The sequence below is a fragment of the Aythya marila genome (genome assembly GCF_965140915.1).
Source record: "Aythya marila genome assembly, chromosome: 9".
In the NCBI taxonomy this organism is placed as follows: domain Eukaryota; kingdom Metazoa; phylum Chordata; class Aves; order Anseriformes; family Anatidae; genus Aythya; species Aythya marila.
Genome location: NC_139050.1, coordinates 26,340,211 through 26,360,663, shown reverse-complemented (window position 1 = coordinate 26,360,663; position 20,453 = coordinate 26,340,211). Strand labels below are relative to the sequence as shown.

The window sequence follows — 20,453 nt, the reverse complement described above, 5'->3', positions numbered from 1 at the left end:
TTCTTGCCCCTGTCCCTAGCAGAAGTCCATAGTCCAAAGCCTTTTGACTCTGGAAAATTTTAGGAGGGCTGCAGGCAACATTTGCTCCAGAGCTGCAGAAGCAGGGGAAAAAAATCTAGATAGTGCACAGTTCTATGGCTTTTTGCTTCATTTGCTATGGTGTTATTTCTGAGCTAACTGGATTTTAGATAGTAGAGAGGTACTTCATGTGTAAATATACACAGGTATTTAAATCAAAATTTAGCCCTACGCGGAATGGGATCCCTCTTTACCAAGCCTGGAGATGCAACGAGGTATGTGAATGTGTGGGTGTGAATTCTGCAAGCAAATTCTCTGCAATACTTTGAACTAACATTCCAATCTCTGTCCTATGGATTATGCTTTTAATAGTGGTAATGCATATCTAAAACTTAGTATTTTCCACTGACCTTTATCTTTGCAATAGGCTGAACCAAGACCCCACTGTTCAAGTGCCAGTTGTGCTGGCCTGAGATATGTATTATATATAGATAGTACTGGCCAGTCTGGGTAGTTTCTGAAGGACGTTATATAATTCAGTTCTAGAAAAAAAAATAAATCAGGCTTCATAACACTGTGGCCATATATTTTACAAATAGAAAGTGTTAGTTTTTGTCTGCAAGTGATTATCAGGTGGTAAAAACACTGTTATTCTGTGCTTGCAGGGAACAGCAGAAGTGTCTAGATTCTTAGAATTCCATGAAAGGCTTAACGGATAATTGTTCTGCACTGATATCAGGAAGAACTTGTGCTTATGTTACTTGACTGAGAGAGCTCATCTCGTGTATTGTGAACAGATGTTTCAGATTTGAGTTCATCCTGGAAGAAGAGAGAACAGTCTAGACCCCAGCATTTTCCATCTTTCATAGTATTACAACCACACACATCCTGGATACACTCTGACACCACATCTTCTGCATCACTCTTTTCTGCCTTAAAAAAAAAAAAAAAAAAAGTATTCAGTAGTGATTTTGTTTTTTCAGACTGAGTGCTTCTTTACCATGAAACTGAAGTGCAGACTCCAAAGGAGTGTCACTGTATAGTTTATATATATATAAATATATAAAAAATATTTGGGTATAGGGTGTCAAATGTACCAAGACTAACAAAGGCACTTGACATTTTATTATTTGCTAGCCTTTGCTATATATATGGAGCTTTTTGCTGCATCTACATGTCTGACTGCTTTGGAGCAAGACTTTGCGGTACATGGGATGCATCAGGGACAGCACAGGTCTCTGCACGGTTGGGTTTTAGTTCAGAGTCATGCAGACTGCCTGTGCCAAGCTCTTCTGTTTCTGAGTTGTATCAATGGCTTTTGATCCTTTTCTCTCCGTGTGTTACAGGTAGGTGCAAGCAGAGGTCCTGCCTCCCTGCTTGGCCTACCCATAACAACAGGCTGGCCTGCTGGGTGCTGCAGCAGGTGCCTGCCTGTGTCAAGGATGGACCCTGCTGGTCCTCAGAGTCTGGCAAGGAACATGCAACTTCGCAAATTTTCCTGACTCTGAATGAATTGCTAGCATTGGGTTTTCCTTTGTGTAAGGGCACAGCTGCCTGAGCACATTACGTACAGTTGTTATGCTAATTAGCCATGTACTTCTCTGTCAATATTTATTTGGTAGTTTCAGAGTTTCACATCCATTTACTTAAATGTATTCTACTTGTCATTGTTTGAACGTACATAGCTGCAGATATCTCTAAAACCATAAGAAACAATTGAAACCTGCAGTTATACCTTCTCTGAAGTAATCATGTGCTTTCCACACCCTGGTGCATGTTACACAGCCAAACAGTCCTTAATGTTGCAAACCATGTGCATGCAACAACAGGAAAAACAGAAGAAATGTAAAATACTTCTCAACACAGCTGTCAACAATTAAACTGTGTGAGGTTTTGATGGTGGAGGTTATGAAGAAGCCCTTGGAAATATGAAACATCTTTTGAAAGCAAGCACTGAAAATATGCGCCAGAAACCAAGGAATAGATTGCAGGTGGCAAATATATGTATCCGCAGACTGTCAAACAGTTTGGTTTGACAAATGGCTGTGATCTACCTTGAAGCTGTGCAGAGTATGAACAGTCAGGTTGCAGAGCCGTGGTGTACAAAAATAATTAAGCAAGTGTAAGCAAGCCTGATTCTGTTGTTAAGGGAGAATCTATATTCAATGGCCAGATCCCCCAGATAGCTAGGAGTTGGAGGACCTTTCACTCCTGTTAACAATACAGTTCAATTTTTGTGCTATGTTTGCCATCTGCAAACCCTCAGGATCTGCTGTAAGAAAGGAGAAAACGCAGCAGTGTTCACCCGTGAACTGGACCATGGCAGTGAAATGATCTGCTGGAGACTGGAGAGCAGATGAGTGGTGGTACTGGAAGGACACATCAAGGCCTGCCAGCCCTTGGCTTGGTCCCGTCAGGGCCAGAGGAGATGATGCCTGTTGTAAGGAGAGAATGAAGAGAGAAAATTCTAGAAGTGTGTGCTCACAGCAGCCGTGGCACCCTTGCTTGGTGCTGTCAGGCCATGTTGGGTGGCAGCACCTGGCTCCCCAGGATTACAGTCATGCCAGCCAGCCTAATTGGCTTAGATAAAAATAAATTCCCATTGTTTCTGGTTTTGCCAGTGACCCCTACAGCTGAGCTGCTGGCTAAACCTGGCTTTGAGCAACCGCTCAGAAGCTGTGAGAACTTTGGAACTGGAGGAAACAGTGCTGTGAGGCTGCAGCAGTGTGGCAGAGCTGCTGCTGTACTTAGAGGAGCCTTGGCTTGGATGGGAGCTGTTGGCAGTGAAGAAGCACAGAGGCTGCTAGCTGGCTGTGGGCCTCTGATCACACTGCAGCAAGGTTGGCTGCTGGGCAGAATGCAGCCTCCAGGAATTTGCTGCTGCTGCAGTGCTGGCAGCTTGGTGCTTGTGCTTTCATGGGGTTTAGGCATTGTGCAGTGTGGAGTGGAGCTTGCCCTTTCCTCAGTCACCTGTTTCTCTCACAAACTGTCTGCTGGATTTTCCTGAATTGATAATTTGCTCAACTCTTTAAACTGTAAACTGCAGACTAAATTTTGCCCAGGATAATGTGGCCTGTTAATGACGTGTTTTGAAGAAGGCTGGAAGCTTGCCAGGTCTCAAGAAAAGGCTCTGGATTTGGCCGTGCTATTTGGTTTTGGAGACCATGAGGGTGGCTAGAGGTGGGATCTGCAGGGCTTTTAGTATGTTTAAAGTTACCTCTAAGACAGCTGAACTGAAATGTTTTCTGTTGACAATCAGAAATGGTAAGAGGGGCCACAGACACATCCTTTCTGTGATGCAGAAACTTGCAAATCATCCTTGATTCACACCTTATAAGTAAAATTAGCCTGTGTCTAGCAGTTGCCAAACCTTTTCAAAGCTAAGATATTTGTACAAAGGAATTCAGTAACAGAAATGGAATTTGCTCATGGATCAGATTACTGTTATTTCTGGCTGGAAGCAGCACCAGAAATACTTGCAGGGATTTCCACTTTGCCTTTGGAAAGACATTGTGTATATTGTTGATACAAAAGGAGCTATGTGGGAGGATAATTCATATACACGAAGAGCCAGGAAGGGAGATGAGACCAGTGAGGCTGTCACAGCCTTGAATACAACTGTTGAGCTTTGCATTATAGCACTCAGTCTTGGTTCATTTTTGAAACGTGAATCTTCAGTTGTTGAGAATATTGTGATGTGAGCTGCAATTGCTGTTATTTGGGAAAAGGCATTTCTAGCTGCAAGTCTAAGCTTTTGTACAAGACACAGTTCTTCACGCTAGTTATACCTTGGTTTCCTGGAGAGATATGCCAGATAACTTCATCTATGTGATCAGGCAGATGACACTTAATGAAGTGTCATTTTGATGACTTTTCAAGCAATTGTGACTCTGACCAAAGTGCTGTTACCTTAAAACAGGAGCTCACCCACCAATTGGGAACTCCAATCAAAAAACATTTGGCATTTAAAATAAATCCTGATCAGAGTGGTCTGTATTTTGCAACCAGCTTTAAGTATAGCCTTGGTTCACTTGAAAATGCTCTCCTTGCTGATAGAATGAGTTGAAGAGGACTCAGAGGATTGATAGACATGCACAGCCTGTAAAGGGGCTGCTGAGCACTAGGAATTACAGCCAGTCACCCATTTCTCTCACATTATTGGGTTGCCTTTTCAGCAGCAATAACAAAAGGGGTTGGATCTATTACTTCACCCCCCAAAAATTGTACTTGTTATCACAGAACTGCTGGAGACCTCGAAAGATCATTGGGTCCAACCCCCCTGCTAAAGCAGGTTCCTCAGAGCAGGCTGCCCAGGTAGGCGTCCAGACAGGCCTTGAATATCTCCAGAGAAGGAGACTCCACAACCTCCCTGGGCAGCCTGTTCCAATGCTCCGTCACCCTCACCGTGAAGAAGTTATTTCATATGTTGGTGTGGAACTGCCTGTGCTCTAACTTGCAGCCATTGCCCCTTGTCCTATCCCCACACACCACTGAGAAGAGGTTGGCTACATCCTTCTGTCCCCTACCCCTCAGATATTTATATACACTGACGAGATCCCCTCTCAGTCTTCTCTTCTCCAGGCTGAACAGACCCAGGTCTCTCAGCCTTTCCTCACAGGGAAGATGCTCCAGGCCCCATATCATCTTTGTGGCCCTCCGCTGGACTCTTTCCAGGAGATCCCTGTCTTTCTTGTACCGGGGAGCCCAGAACTGGACACAGTACTCCAGGTGAGGCCTGACCAGGGCAGAGTGGAGGGGGAGGATCACCTCCCTTGAGCTGCTGGCCACGCTCCTTTTAATGCACTCCAGGATCCCATTGGCCTTCTTGGCCACCAGGGCACGGTGCTGGCTCATGGCCAACCTGTCGTCCACCAGGACCCCTAGGTCCTTCTCCTCAGAGCTCCTCTCCAGCAGGCCATCCCCCAGCCTGTACTGATATTTCAGGTAAATCTGAATATCAGGTCACCTTAAGCAATGACATATTTTCCTGGCTATCTTGACTAAGTTTATTCATTCTGTGGGATGGGCTGGGCACAAAGAAGTGTGTCTCTCTAAGGAGTGAATTTCCTGGCTCTTTTGAAATTCATGTGAAAGGGACCAGCAACATATGCACTTAGTGTACCTCAGGGTGCAACTGCAGGAGCCTGGGAACACTTCATGCCTGCACCAAGTGTAGGAAGATGGGGGAGAAGAGGGAACTGGCTATCTGCTGTGAACTGTGTGGTGATCGTATGAATTATGCAGACATTTGTAGTACCAGGAGTGGGACCGGCACTTGGGGGACCCAGCCTGACTGCCCTGGCTGTGCAGGCTGCTCTGCATCGCAGCCACAGTGAAGTGGTCCTTCTGTCTGTGTGGATCACAGCAGAACTGGGAGATTCTTGTGAAGACATAAGGGCAATATCTGGAGCAGGAGATGCAAATAAAAAATAAAATTGCTGGCTAGACCAAGAGCAACTCAGATACTGAGGAAGGACCAGAGGAGGCATTGGTTTGGAAGCATAACACCATCAGTGATCGGAGGATTCAGGTGTGAACTGAGGCAGAACATCCTGCGGCTTTTCCAAGGAGACTTATTTATGGATCAGAAACTCCTGGTGCTATGCAGAGCAGTTTAATAAAAATATAACTGTAACATTTTCACACAAATTACGGATGAACGCACCACAGGCAGAAGAGTGTACACCCAGTACTTGCATTAAAAGCCTGCAAGAGTCTGCATGCTGCCATAGACTTCACAGCAGGTCTTTAACGCATTTTCTCTATGATAGAAGCAGAGCAATTGTTTACTTCTTCATTGTTATGACTTTGCAGCTGTAATGGAAATATATTAGGAATTACAGGTTTCATTATGGATCTTGGAGAACAACTCTCACAATATATACAATTAAATAGTGAGTATTTTTCTCTGCCTAAAATATGACATACCCTAAAAAAGTTAATTGAAAGTCTTCCATTTCTTTTGGTAGATTTGGATGCATGTGTTAAAAGACTTTCTGTTTTTTTTACCAGACATACACTCATCCAGGCTGGGTTTGTTTCTCACTGTGATACCCTGATGTAGTGGTTAGCAGGAGATGTTTTATCTTCCTTGGTTGTTAACGTTAGCATCCCCCTATTTTGCTAGGAGCAGCAGCAGCAAAAACTTATCATTACTTCCAAATTTACCTGCATGTATGATCAAATGACAACACATAGTTACATCTCACGATCAAGTCCCTGCTGCTTTCAGGACACACCTGCCTGTAGGTACTTCTGAGTGTCTCTTTAGTGTCGTCTGTGTTATCCCTCATGGATATCAGCTAGCTTACATGCAGTGCCTGTTGGGGCAGAAGACACCTGGAGATGGCTGGTTTTCAGAGCAGAGTTGGGAGTGTTTTTTTTCTGGAAGACAATGAACATGCAGATGGGAGCGCATGGGAGACGAGTGCACAGCATTGCTGCCAGGCACCCCCATCCATTGGAAAAACTTCCACAAAATTAAAGGTTTATATAAGCATAATATCCAATGTTAATGAGCTGGACCCAGAGTATAGGTTTTCTAACATTCAAAGATTGATTGCACTGAAGTTCTGCTGACATAGAGCACATGAGCTTTATTTTCTCTGGTGAATTTGCATGTAGGAAGGAATACAACATCACGATAACTGTTAGCAGCAGTTTCAGCTTCCTGTAACAAGCTCAGCCCTCTTGGAGGATACTCACACAGGCCAGAAGATGACAGGAATGCCATAAGAGGTTTTCCCCAAAGAAAACATTTTGAAGCTAGTTCTTGATGTTTCTGAGATACATCCAATATAGTGTTCACACACGACTCCTTACAGCTCCATTTGAAGGTCAGAAAGCTTTGTTTTCTTAGAGAAAAGACCATCAGCATTATTTGTGCTGGTCTGAACTTCAAACAAAATTGCTGCTAAGAACTGACAGCAGACTATAGTATGCAGCACAGCCCTGTCATGGAATGGATAATCCCCCATCCTTAAATATACTTTTTATTTATGTTGGCAGTGTATATAGTGCTAGGGATTTTAGCAGTTATCCCAGACATAACACTTCAAAAGCGCCACTGAGGAAACATCTATACAAATCTCTTTCTATTTCAAAACCTTAACTAAATAAATAATGTGAGCAGGCAAATATGTTGCAGCTTGTTGAAACTTAATGTAGAAAAATGTTCAAAAGTAAAAGGAAAATATTCAGAGAGCATTTTTTTTCTATCACACAGACCTGAAAATTGTATCAACTGGTAGCAGGAATTGAGATGAAACCCATATAATCCCATGGGAAACTGTAAGAAACTTCTTACATCTTCTGAATATTCATAAGTCTGTGGGGCCAGGCAGGATCCAATCCACCCAAGCGCACTGAAGGAGCTGGTGGAAGTGCTTGCCAAGCCACCTTCAGTGGTTTTTTAGCAGTCCTGGCTAAATGGGGAGGTTAACTGGGAATGTGACACCCATCTACAAGAAGGACAGGAAGGAGGATCCGGGGAACTACAGGCCTGTCAGTCTGACCATAGTGCAGGGAAAGGTGATGGAACACCCCCTGAATGGTCAGATCATCCCGAGTGCCATCATGAGGCACTGGCAGCTCCTGGTTTACAGAGTGCTCTGCAGATGGGGAATGACTGCACTGCACTGATTTCTTTACTTTGGTGTAGATAGGTCTACTGTAACAGAAGGCCTTGCGTAGCAGGTGGCATCCTCCACTCAAATGGTTGCAGTCAATAATGTCCCACCAGTTGAGCCATCTCACCATATGAATAGCCTTAAGTGCTTCATTAAACGGCTTGTAAAGGTCTGCACCAATGTCTCTGTATTTGCACATTCCTCAGACTTGGCCTCAAGTTCTTCCAGTTCTCCTACTACTAACCAAACACGCTAAAGAGCTGCATCTGTACAAACACCAGCAGTGCAGTGTCAGATTTCCTTCTCTTCTCAGTTGTTTGAAAAAAGGAGTTAATGGTATTAGCAGAGTCAGATGTTTAGTGAGGCTTGGGAAGGAGAGGCTTGTTATTATACCCCCTTTCTTCTGTAACCATATAACAGACATTGTTTAAATTTTTTAGTAGTTGTGTTTTAAAGAAATTACCTTAAAATGAAATCAGAGCTGAACGAAACTGAGTATCTGTCTGATGAGAAATTGATATAGTTTTTGTTTTTATCTCAAAAGCAATGAAAACCTTTAATTTTATTTATTTGTTGGGGGGGGGGGGGGGGGGGGGGGGAAGATAAAAATCCAAACAGGGCTCAGGAATGCCTTTTTATTTAATTGAAACATTTCAACATTCCCAGAATCAATAGTGGTCAGTTTGCTTCTTGAACCGTCTTCAAAGTCAATTTCTATTTGAAGTGTTTTCCCTGTTAAACTGCATGTTTTGGCCAGCACTTCAGGAACCTGAATCTCTGCAAGTGTCAGGGTCCCCAGGGAGAGGGCAGCAGCTCCCAGGGCACACAGAGCAGCTTGGCGATCAAGACATCTGCATTGCATTAGAGGAAACATAATCTTCCTGGAAGCTCTGAGGCTCTAACGCAATGTGCTAGTGAGGAGACGCAGCGTGTCATTTGCTCAAACTGACACATAACAGTATTTCAGAATAAATAAAAACATCATGAAATGAAATAAGTTGCTTTCATTTTCTCAGCAAAAAGATGAACGTTTTCAGAAAAACTATTTTTTTCCACACCATTTTGTATAAGATGATTTTTCATCACAAAATCTTCCCAACAGAAAATTTATACCCAGCCCATGGTGAGACAAATGGAGAAGTGTGTGTGTGTGAGTGTGTGTTCCTTGTGTAGCACCTTGTGCAGGCAGGTTTGTTTGTTGTTGGCCTCATGCACTGAAGTATCAGAATCTGCTTAAACCTATGCCAATTTTCATCTTGCGCTTGCTGGGAGCAAAGTGCCCCAAATACAAGTTTCTGAGCAGAAGCCTGTTGAAGATCCTGGGCAGCTCAGGAGCAACAGGGTAGACTGCTGGCAACTATGCCAGAGCGCATCACTCAAATCCTCCTTGTTCGTTAATGTCACAAGCCAGGGGTCTGGCTTCTGGCTCGTTCTTATGCTGACCAGTGCAATCAGCACATGCCTGCTTAGAGTTAATTGAATTAAATGGGAAGTTTGCCAGGGATGCCAGTTATCTTGGTTTCTTGGTTTAGTCATTAGCACAAAGACCATGTAAGGATTAGCTGTTGTTTGCTGTCTCAGGTGTCAGTGGTGACAGCAGCTAACAGGTTATGGTCTTTTCAGAAGCAGTCTGTTCTGGAGGATATGGCAGCCTTCCTGGTGGATGATATATGTACCGATTGTTTAAAATGCAAGTATTCCTTATTGGTATTACTTTATTTTATTATTCACCTTGAATAACTTGAAGTATTTCATATCTTGGGTCTTTTTAGCTGGTACCATGCACTTGCATTTCCAGGGGCTTTGCAAATCTATGAGACAGACTTACTCGTCTTTCTGACTGACAGCCTTCAGACAGACTTGCTTTCTGACTCTTCCTTGTCAGCTTCACTGGGTCCCTTGGGGCACAGTGAGTGATGCAGGTTGCTGGTAGCGCCGCTGCTGGGCTGAGCCACTGCTCCTGGGCATCCGCTAGCCTCACTCGAGCCTTGTGAGGAGGGAATAAGGAGATGGGTTTTGTGATTCTGAGGACTATTGCAGTGATAAATGAATGAGACCAGACTTAACTATTGTAGGAAAGAATGGCATTTTTCTGTTTTGTATTCTAGATGAGAAATTCTGGTTCTGAAAGTCTGTACAACTACTGAGGAAACGGTGGGAAAAGTAACATCTGTGAGGGCCCCAGGAGACCCTATAGCAAATTGAGACAGGCTTAGCATTCCTTAAATATTTCTAAGACAAGGGAAGAAACCCAAACTTCTTCCTTCCCCTGCTCCCCAGTGCTTCAGACTTTTGTTCTGTTTAATAAACAAGGACAATTTCTGAAAGGCCCTGGGTCCATCCTGGCGGGCTGCATGGAGCAGGGAGTGGTGCCTACATAGTAATGAGGTGCAACAGTGTTCTGGGGGTTGGCAGCACTGACCAGTGAGCAGAACCACCGCTGGCAGTCAGCATGATGTGCTGACCTCAGACAATGTCCCTGTCCACGGCTGGTGGAGGCTGAGGGTCCCCAGACTGCAGCCGTGCCTGTGCTGAGCCCCAGAGCACAGCAGCTCCTGCCAGCCAGCAGCCTCCAGCCGGGCTGGGCCGCACGGTACCAGGTGCTGCCAGGCCACGAGGCCCGGCCAGGAGAGGCCGGAGCCATGGCTCCTGCACTTGGTGCTGGGCTTAGCCCCAGCTGGGTGAGAACAGCCTGGGGTGGCTGCACATCAGCCACTCCATCTAGGCCTCCTAACAGACTCTTGCTTTCACAAACCTCTCCTGCACAAGGGGCTTCGCAGCTGCATTCTGAGTCCAGGAGTTTGCAGCAATAATCCCAGTGCCTTCTGACTGTTGTGAAAGGCAATGTGCTTTAGGGAGTCCTTTTAAACTGTTTTTGAGACTCTTAAAAATTTCTGAACTTTCAAACTGAATTCTGGTGATTAAATATTATCGTTGAACTCAGCATGAAATATAGAACAGAGCCTAAATCTGGTGATGCTCTTGACTTCAGCAGTAAATACTGACAGAATTTTTAATATATAATGTATTTTAGTGGTGAATGCTTAAAATTCTTCCTGTGCTTTGTGTCAGCTATTTCTCTCTCTGCTGTGGTTAGCCTGAGATCCTGCATTGGAATGAGCAACATGGAGATCTAAGACATGATAAGCTTAGCCTAGACTGGTCTAATACATGTTTTGTAGGACAGTATAGATACTTACTGGCAATGCTATTGAGTTTTCTTTTTTTGCCTGTCATGTGCAGTTCCTCCTGCATATTAATGAATAGGGTAAAGCCCACAATAAGCAGTGAACTGGGTCTGGCAAATGTGGTAGATGAAGACTGCTGCTGGTCCTGCTTGTGCTGCACCACTCTGTCAAAGTGCACCACAAGCATGGTAAGCTGGCTCCTGCCAGCAGGCAGTGTGCAAGGTGCCCAGCTGCAGGCACTGACAGTGGTTCTCTGACATGCCAGGATCAGACATGCAAGCCTGTGTGCCCCGAGGCAAAGCTGCCCTGAGGCATGAGTCTACACAGACCACGTGTCCTGGTCCTTCCAGCTTGGAGGCGGCTCCAGCTCCTTCTGCATAAGGGTACACACACTGGATCAATGTGCCAGGTTGACTCTGTGAAATAGTGTGCACAAGGCTGAAGATGTGTCCTGACAAGCCCCACAAGAAGGTTCGTGGCACATCAGGGCTGTGTCCCTGCGGGAACCTCTTTGTTGCTGACTGCAGACACTGTAGCCCTAGCCAGCCTGCTTGGTCAGAGCCTTTGGATGCAGACTTTTCATAAATAGGAAGAACAACTTCCTCTTTCATTCATGCTTGAAAGATTTCAACAGGACTCATCTCTCACCTTGTTAGACCCTGCCTGTCCAAGATCACTGAGTCTGCCCTATTGCTGGAAAATTGCTCACTGTCACAGATAAGTCAGAATTAATGTTCTGTAACACTGGGAGTATGGTTCAGTATAGGGTCAGTGTGGTGCTGACCCATAGCATGTGGCTACTTGCCTTGACCTACTGTCCAGCCTATGTGAGTTACAGTTCCTAAGGCACAGTTGTTAATTTCCCATCTACTTCAGAGTATTGTCAAGAAATAAAATACACAGGACTTAGACAAATCCCAAATCCATGAAATGCCTTTTGTACTGTATGAAAACAACACATAAATATTTCTTTCATGTAAAATATACCTGGTCTTTCATTGATTTCAAAGAGAAATGCATGCGAAACTGTAACTGCAGTAAAAAGTAAATAAAATTCTTACTGCTTACTGAAATCAAAAACCCACAGTAATAATATAAGGGTAGAGCTGGTACAAAAAGTAGTCTTCATTAGAGACAAAATGAGACAGATGTGAAACATTATGCTAGTTTTCCTCAAGGGTAGCACTTAAGTAGTTCTTTACAGAAAGGAATTGCAAAAGCTTTGTATCAAAGTAACTTTAGCCTAAGTTATTTGTAACAGAAGAGATAAACATCTCTTTTCGGTATTTCACAGATAAGCTTATCAGATATGATAAATATGGCAGAGAAGTAATGAGAGCCTTCAAAAGATGTTCTTTGTCCCTGGGCCCTTCTTTGGTGAACATAATGTCCTGAGGGGACACTGAAACAACAGTTGCCTGTATTAAGTGAAAAAGCAGATATGTTCAAATTACTGTATTAAATAAGGTACACAGATCACTGTGTACTTTGTGACCTGCATGAGTACCAAAAATCTTCAGACTGGCATCCAAAGGCTGGCGGGTTTCATGGTGCAGGAGAACAACCTTAAGGCACTTTCCAGTAACCCCCACCACCACTGCAGTGCTTTCCTGAGCAGGGATGCTCCTTGGCTGCATCCCAGTGGTGGACCTGCTGGTCTTGCTGTCATGACTGTATACGTGGGCTTCCTTTACACTCAAGCTGTGGTGGGAGCGGGAGGATGACTGCATACCCTCTATGCCCTTGCTCAGCGCCTGGTCCTTGGCACAAAGTCAGGGGATGCAAGTCACTCATGAGTGCAACCAGTGATGGAGCTTCTGCCCAGGGAGCTGGGGTGAGCTGCCACCAGCCCCTTGAGCTCTGGGGAGCTCAGGATGGTCCCACTGCATGGGAGGAGGGTGCTAAAGGCTGGCATCAAGAAGCACGGCCACCTGGGGCTGCAGGGTGCCCAAAGCTATGTGCTCTCCCAGTCTGGGTGCATGATGAAGTCTGCTGGTCCCTGGGCCAGCCAAAAAGCACTGAGTGCTTGGCTCTGCATCCCTCTGCTCCTCAGGCAAGAAACTGAAGTTGTGCTGGGGTGGGGAGGTTCGGGGTCCAGCTTTCCATGAGTGAATCAAAGTGAAGTAAAATGTCTCTGTTGCTCCCAGCTGATGCTTTGAGCAAGGGTTGTGAACAGGAAAAGCACACTGCAGTGGCTGTGGTGGGCTGTGCAACCTCATCCAGGTCCAGCTGCTGCAAGTTGCCCAGGCGCAAGAGAAGTCCTGTCCCAGAGCTGAAAGTGGGTCAAGAGCCAAGCACCACTGCCTCTAGACCTCACAGTGTCCTGGCCACAGGCAGACAAGCTGATGAGTCCGTGTGATGCCTGGCTGCTGCAGAGCTTTCAGCCCAACCAGAGGCTCAAATCCCTGCGTCGTGTTTCCTGGTCAGATCAGAAAATTGGCCTCCTCCAGTCTTCAGATAGATCAATTGTTTTGCCCTGCCCAAAGAGAGGAGACAACGTGGAGGGTGAAACAAATGAGCTCAGGACTTGCTAAATCACAAAATACTAAGAAAATGGTGAGCTTTCTGCATTGGTTTTGACTTGCTCTCTTTAAGAAAAAAGTCTTGATACTGGCAACATTTAACCATAGCAGGATAAAGTACCAGCTATAAATATACTAGGAAAAATGAAGGGAAAACATCTAAATACTAAGACACTCCAGTTGAGCCACTTTTAATTTACCATTTTTCGCCGTGAATGTGCTTGGCTCTTCCTGCCTGCCAAGCCACAGTGTTCTGAATGCAGCCCCAGCCCTGATCAGAGGCAGAACTGGTGGTTGCAGGCACTTGTTGTGGCGTGGTGGCTGGGGCCCGGCATCCCCTCCCTATCAACTTGGCAACTGGGGCGTGTTCCTCAGCATTCTGTAGGAAGGCAGGATTTATGTGCGCTTTGCAGTTATCTAGAAAAACACCACCAACAGTGAGGCTCTAAACTGGCTGAGAGCTAATGGTCAGAAAGTGAAGATGAGCACATTGAATGAGAGAAACGACCTACATAGATGGGGATTTCACAGGCTGCAAATGCTGCCAGGAATGTATGGAAATTGGCAATAACTAAAATTATACTTTTTATGGTATTTGGAATCCAGTTAGAATTTCACAAACATGGTTCCTGTATATCTTCCACTTTTCTGATGTATACTAGCCATAAAAATGACTGTTATTTAAAGAACTGTACAAAGTTGAACTGATGTAACTGAAGATGCGTTTGTAAGTTGATTTCAAAGCTGTTTCAAAATCCCGATTGAATTTTGCCCTAAGTTAATATGGAACTGTCTCAGGAATATTAAATTATGCTCACTGAGAGTAACTTCAAATTAAAATCACGACCTGATCTACGTATGTCTGTGTTAGACTTTATGCCAATTGAACAGTTATAGTCTAAGAACCAGTGATTGGTATAACTTGTGGCAAAAGGCTGTGATCTGTCTGGCTGTGGGCAGAGAGATGTTTCAGTTTGATCTAATGAAGTCTGACAATTTCTGCCGATGAAACCGGGATACCAAAGAAAAGCCGCTGAAGAGCTCCATTGCAGCAGCCTCTCACACAGGTGGTATCCCAACATATTTTTGTCCCAAATAATTCCAGCTCTTCCCAGCTATGTTGTGTTGGTTTGTTTTTGATACTGTCCTGTGACATCCAAGTGTTTTATCTGGCAAAGGGAGACAATGTACCTTACTTCAGAGTCTGATTTCACATGTTGCCCTGAAAAGCATTCTCAGAAGTAAAAGAGAAGCCTTGTTCTCCAAAAGCACCTATCTATATGCAATAATCAAATTATTTCTTTTTAATTTTTAATGAAAAGAAAATCATTTTATACATTTAATGCAAATGTGTAAAAACTGCTAGAATATACCTACCAATACATGATTTTATTTTTAAGCACAGAATCGTATTAGGCTTAAAAATAGAAATTCTCTGAATTTTCTTTTACATTCTTCTCTGAGCACAGTGAAGGGGATGGTTAGCTACACTGTCACACTGTGTTGGTCATGTTTCTCAAATTCTTTTCTAAAAAGAGGTGTGACTGTTTGGCCAGCTGAAGTAATCCGATTGGCAGGAGGGAAACTTAGTTCAACGGGCAGAATTTTAAAAACACTGTGGTTCTTTGTTTAACAGCCAGATTCTACACAAATCAGCTCCAGCTCTGAAATAATTTTTCTCCCCACCCTCATGCATCAGCCTGTCCTGGTTGGTGTTGCTGCTCCTCATTGCACCCCAGCTCTGACAGTCTGAGATGGGTGAGAACACGGGCTAGCTGGCCGGCACGGTGGCTCCGCTTCTGCTCAGGGATGCTGCTTAACCTTTCTCTAATTTTTTCAGAGTACTCTTTGCTTATGCACTCCTTGGGTTCCAGGCTTTGCATTTTGTATCATCAACAGCCTTGGAGCTTTTTTTTCCAGAAATATTTCTTCTTTTCTCCTTGCCTGTGCTCCTCTTTATACCTTTTCTGCTTTGAGAAAAGTATCACTATTGGTTACCAGGTCCCTCTTTAGTTGGAATGTCACTTAAATCTGTATTCCTTCTGAGGAAAATTGGAGGAAGCAGGGGAATGGTCAGGACAGAGCCAAAGCAGAGGTGGTCCAGCGGCAATGTGCAGAGCCAGAGTGAAGCAGCCCTTGTCCTGCTGCAGCCTCCAGTCCTTCCCCAGGTGTGCCTGGGCCCTGTGGTCATTTCAGAGCGGGAGCAGCAAGTTCGGCTCAGTCCCACTAGAAAGAATGCACCTCAGGAGCTGTGCAATGCACTGGAAGATTGGTCCCAGGTTTTTTTGTTCGGATTGAATGAATAACACAAACGAAAACTCCTGAAGGTTACAGTAATGGAAAATAACAATTAATATTGTTGTTTAGCCAATGTTTTACATCACGTAGAGATCAGATGTTTAGCAATAACACTGATTTACAATGACAAATATATGACTGCCCTAATTACCTACTGCCAGGTTTTACCACCCTTTTTACTCAGTGAGTGGTTTTCCTGGCTGGGCGCGGTCCTACTGACTGTGATCAAGGCAGGGACCTGGCTGATGGAAAATGAAGGTGTGCAGCAAATATTTCTCTTGTCTCAGTCTGGCAACAGTGCTATTAGGATTTGCATCTGTCATGCACTCATCTTTTGCTTGCTTTTTCAAACGTACCTTCATAATCTTAAATAAGTGCAGCTGCCATTGAAACTCTAGGCAAAACTGCATTACAAATGTTACCTTATTTTCTGCTGCCATTTGATTTATCATTGGCTTTCCATTTCAGATCTGCTGCTTTCTGTTTGGAGCCTTTATTGTAGGAAAATCCGCACATGAAGAAAGGAAGAAACAAGAAAATGGAAAACAAACCAGAGTTATGTCCATTAAATTCTTCTGGGGAAATGCTGGCCTGCCTTCTTCAAGTATTCAGACCTGCTGCAGAATATGCAAGGTAAAAATAGCAAGCAGAGCACTAAAACGAAGAGGGAATAAAGATTAACACAGAGGACCTGGTGGCCTAAATATAGACAATTCTGCCCTTCTCCAGTGACTTACAGTAACAGAGGAATTATACAGACAGCATAATTTGGCCAATACCCAAAGTATAACACAGAGATCTGACAGCAGCTAGAAAGTGTGGCATTCTATTTGGCACAGCTGTCATGTTGTACTAAGCCCGTTACTTCCCTTTAATCCTAATTAATGCTCTTTCTTTCCACTCAGGCAGGTTCTCTGGTCAGCAGTAATTCTGGGGTCTGGTTCTGCTCTCCTTCAAGAGCTGTCATTCTTCAGGCAGCCTGTTGCTTTGTGCTCCTTCCACACAGGAGCAGACGAACTCATAATGAAACATTACTGATACTAAAGAGAACTCCTGGCATCCACCTCTGCAGAAGAAACTGACTTATCATTCATTGAAGACATCTGCACTTATACAGGGAATGCATACTCACACAACAGTGCCAAGCCAAGGCTACCATTGGAGGAGAGGGACAGAAAAGGGAGAGGAAAAGGGGTGGAGGAGAGGAGAAGGATGAGAAGGAAAAGAGGAAGAGGTGAGGGAGATGTTCCCCTGCTACATACAGATGCTGCACTGCCTTCCAAAACAGCCCAGCCTGTGGGTTGCCCTGAGAGTGCCTGTTTAGCCACCCTTGGAGGAACTGCCACCTGACCTCCTCCAGTTAGGCTCCGTTTTGACCCTAAACCTATAAAACTTTTGCAGTCTTTAAATACTGAAATGGTTTGCTCTTTTTTTTTTTAATTATTATTATTATAGATATTACTCAAAATAGACCTGCAAGTGCAAGTTTGAAATGTTTCATTTCAAACACAGGTACAACATAAATGCAGTTGGAGTGGAACTTGTCTTGCATCAAGAAATCAAAGCAGGCATGAAGGAAGAGAGTACGTTGTGCTGAACAGTGGGGCAAGATGGATTGACCATATGTTGGTATTCAGGACTTTATGCAAATTCTGTGTCTATGAAAGTTACCTAATTAAGTTGAGTTCCTGAAACATCTCAAATGGGGATTTACACAAATTGTCTTTGAACTGATGCTCACTGCTGCTACCTGCACATGTCCAGGAACTGCTTGGCTGCACGTGTGGCTGAGCCACCCAAGGCAGCTGTGGTGCAGCAGGAGCTGGAGGGGGCACAGCACCAACATGACACCAGTTCCTGGTGCCTGTGTTTGCTGTGGAGACACCTGAGGAAGGTCTTTTCTCAGAAGAACTGTGCCTTACAGAGTGTGCAGGAGGGTCTGTCTCCACTTCAGCTGTCAGCCAAACAGGTGAGTAACAAATCTCCAAAATCAGAGTTTTTCAGCTCAAGAGTAGTAGAAGAAGGTGAAACTGGCACTGCTCAGCTAAGTGTGGATCTTTCTGTGTAAATCAACCCTGATGGCTGAGAAATTGAAGTTGGTAGATGTAGCTAAGCCTTTTAAAAGGTGTCAGAGGTAATCCATTGATCTATTGATCTATTTTTTTTTAACCAGACAACCTCTTGAGAGCTGTGTATGTGTAATTATTGATTCTGATCTTTTATGGTCTGCAAACGTTGGGAATAGTGAATACTGTCCAGAAGATTGGAAACATTTTTGAGGTCTGGTGCCTCTACTGGAAATCTTTGAAATAGTTTGCAAGAATATAGTTAAAGCAATACAGTCAGCCTTGAGTAATTTAGTTGTCTCCCCCTGAGGAATCAATAATGACAACTATTGGAGACATTGCTGGGTTGCATGGACCTCTGACAAACTTTATGTCCTTATGTTTTCAAAAGTATCTAGTACTGGAGCCAGTCTGTGTTCTCCGGAAAACCTTGATGCCAAGAAGCCACTTTCATTATCTTGATTTGTGCAACATTATCCCAGTTGTACCAGCACAGGTGCAGATCCTTGTGCAATAATGACAATTTGCAAAAGTTACTTTCTGTGGAAGCTGTAGGAATAATCAACAGATCTTAGTAACCCCAGGCCACAGGCAGCAGGAGGAAGGAACAACACACTGCTATAGAATCACAAAATGCTTTGGGTTGGAAGGGACTTAAAAAAATATATATAATTTGTCTTGATTTGTTCCCATTTAGTGCATGTCCCAGAAGGATATCCTTGAGCTTTTTCCAGTCATCTTGCCTCTGACAGCTACTCCAAAAGCAACAAATGTCTAGCAAGCATCCAAGTGCCCTGCAAACCAATGAACCTTATCTTCAACTTGAATCTGGAGCAACTGTAGCGAATAAATCAGTTTTTCTGCATTTGATCTGATATGTGGTAGGTGACTACTTTGTACAGTACTTATAGTATGATGCCTTAAAAACTTGAAACCTGGGAAGAGCTGCAATATCTTGCCAGAAATTCAGATGACCATGAGGAGCCTTTGTTCAACACTTAGCCATTTACGTACATAGACAGCATTGATCATCTGGTGTACACAGAAAACCATGTGAAGCTTCAGAGGAGAGCTGTAGATATGTTCCTTGTTCTTCAGAGGTCACTTGGCAACACTGCATGGAAGTTGGGATTATGTGACCATCCCAAGGCTTTGACGCATCAGTTCATTTAAATCCAGTTTTAATTTCCTATTTATTATCACATAGCTTATTGGTTTGTTAGAGACACAAATTTGTAGTGCCTGGAAGGAAAAGCTAGAGTGTCAACTCACCTTTAACTTTAGACTTTGGAGAAACCTCACAGAAAGCAATCAGAGATCTCCAGGTTTAAAAGCCCTGCTGTTTGTTTGTCTACTTGCTGTGCATGTGTGTCTGTGTTTAGAGACGTGTTTTTGTTTGTTTGTTTATTTCTTTGTTTGTTTTCCCAAAAGCTCGGAAGTGGCTGAGAATTATAAGAATCTACTGAAATGTGTATTTGAAAATCTCATCCATTCTCGGGGCAACAGTAAACTATACCGATTTTGTAAGAACAGACAAATTTTGAAGGTATGAGCCTTTGATGCTTAGCCCCAAAGCACTGCCATGTGGCCAGGCATTCTCATCCACAGGCTGGGATTTCTCAAGAGGTGCCAGCCCAGCTGTTTGTACAATTACAGACTTCTACAAAGCTACCTCATTTTTCCCCCAATTTCAGTGTGTTTTCGTTTAACAAATAAAGTAGCTGGAAAATTACCCAGAAATATCTGACCTTTGGAAAGACCTCTAAGGCACAGTGCAATTACCTGATGTTCACTGAACTGGTTCACGTGGTTCCCACTCTGAGTGATTTTCTAGGTTCACCCAACTGTGAAGAGGGGTCTGGTTATATGGAGGAGGGCAAAGGAGAGAATAAACTTCATGAAGGAGCAAGAAATCCGCCAGGGAATTTTACAACTTAAGTTTGCTTCAAGGGAAAGAAAGGGCAAGTAAAGGTACTCACTCAAGTCAAAGAAGCTTTTTGGATTTGAACTTCAAAAGGAAGTAACAGAGGAAAGATCTGAGGTATCAGTAGCTTTTAGTATAAACTGTTTCATTGCATTAGGCAGGCATTGCAGACTACATCAAACTTAGCTTTTTTAGCCACATGACCAATTCTGTTGTTTTTTTTTTTCTTCTTTTTTTTTTTTTTTTCCCCCCCCAAGTATGATAAAAATCTAACAAAAATGACATTTTTCACTTTCAGCTTTTCCTTCCTTCTGCCTTTGCTTTCACTGCACATGGGATAACTTGGCTATCCCATCACCTGTGTTCACTCCAGGGGCTTGCCATGGTGTTTCTGCAGCCCTTTCTATTGCATGTTCCTTGACACTGGAACAAAGTATGTGAGTTATCTGGCGCTGCAATCTCTATTAGGCTTTAGGGAAAATATCTTTCTAAGGAAATAAATTCCATGGTTGGCACAAGTGTGCCTCTACTATGCATTCTTTTTTTTTTTTTTTTTTTTTTTTTTCATCAGTGGAAGGTGTAAGCAGGTGTACATAAAAGTATGACTTTGATAGCTTTGTATTGGCAGAGACGCAAAGTGGTGTTTTTGCCTGCTGTCCCCTCTGCTCTGAACTGCCAGCAGCACTAGAGAGGAATGCAGGGAGACGGACCTTCGTACTTCGTGAGAACTGTAATATCTGAAAACTTGAAAACTGCTTAAAACTAGGGAGATGGATTTCTGTCTTTGATGAGAGAGAGCACAGTATGCA

General features: G+C 43.8%; 1 long non-coding RNA gene across 3 annotated transcripts in view; it reads left to right on the top strand.

Annotated features, from left to right (window-relative positions):
* Positions 1–18,849, top strand: part of LOC309881522 — a 60,622-nt gene extending 41,773 nt beyond the window's left edge. For 2 of the 3 annotated variants that reach the window (XR_014318142.1, XR_014318144.1), the window contains exons 3-5: positions 16,123–16,287; positions 16,560–17,623; positions 18,418–18,849. This is a non-coding gene — a long non-coding RNA (uncharacterized lncRNA). The remainder of the gene's footprint in view (positions 1–16,122; positions 16,288–16,559; positions 17,624–18,417) is intronic. The other variant, XR_014318143.1, reaches the window with a different exon arrangement.
* Positions 18,850–20,453: the final 1,604 nt, after the last annotated feature.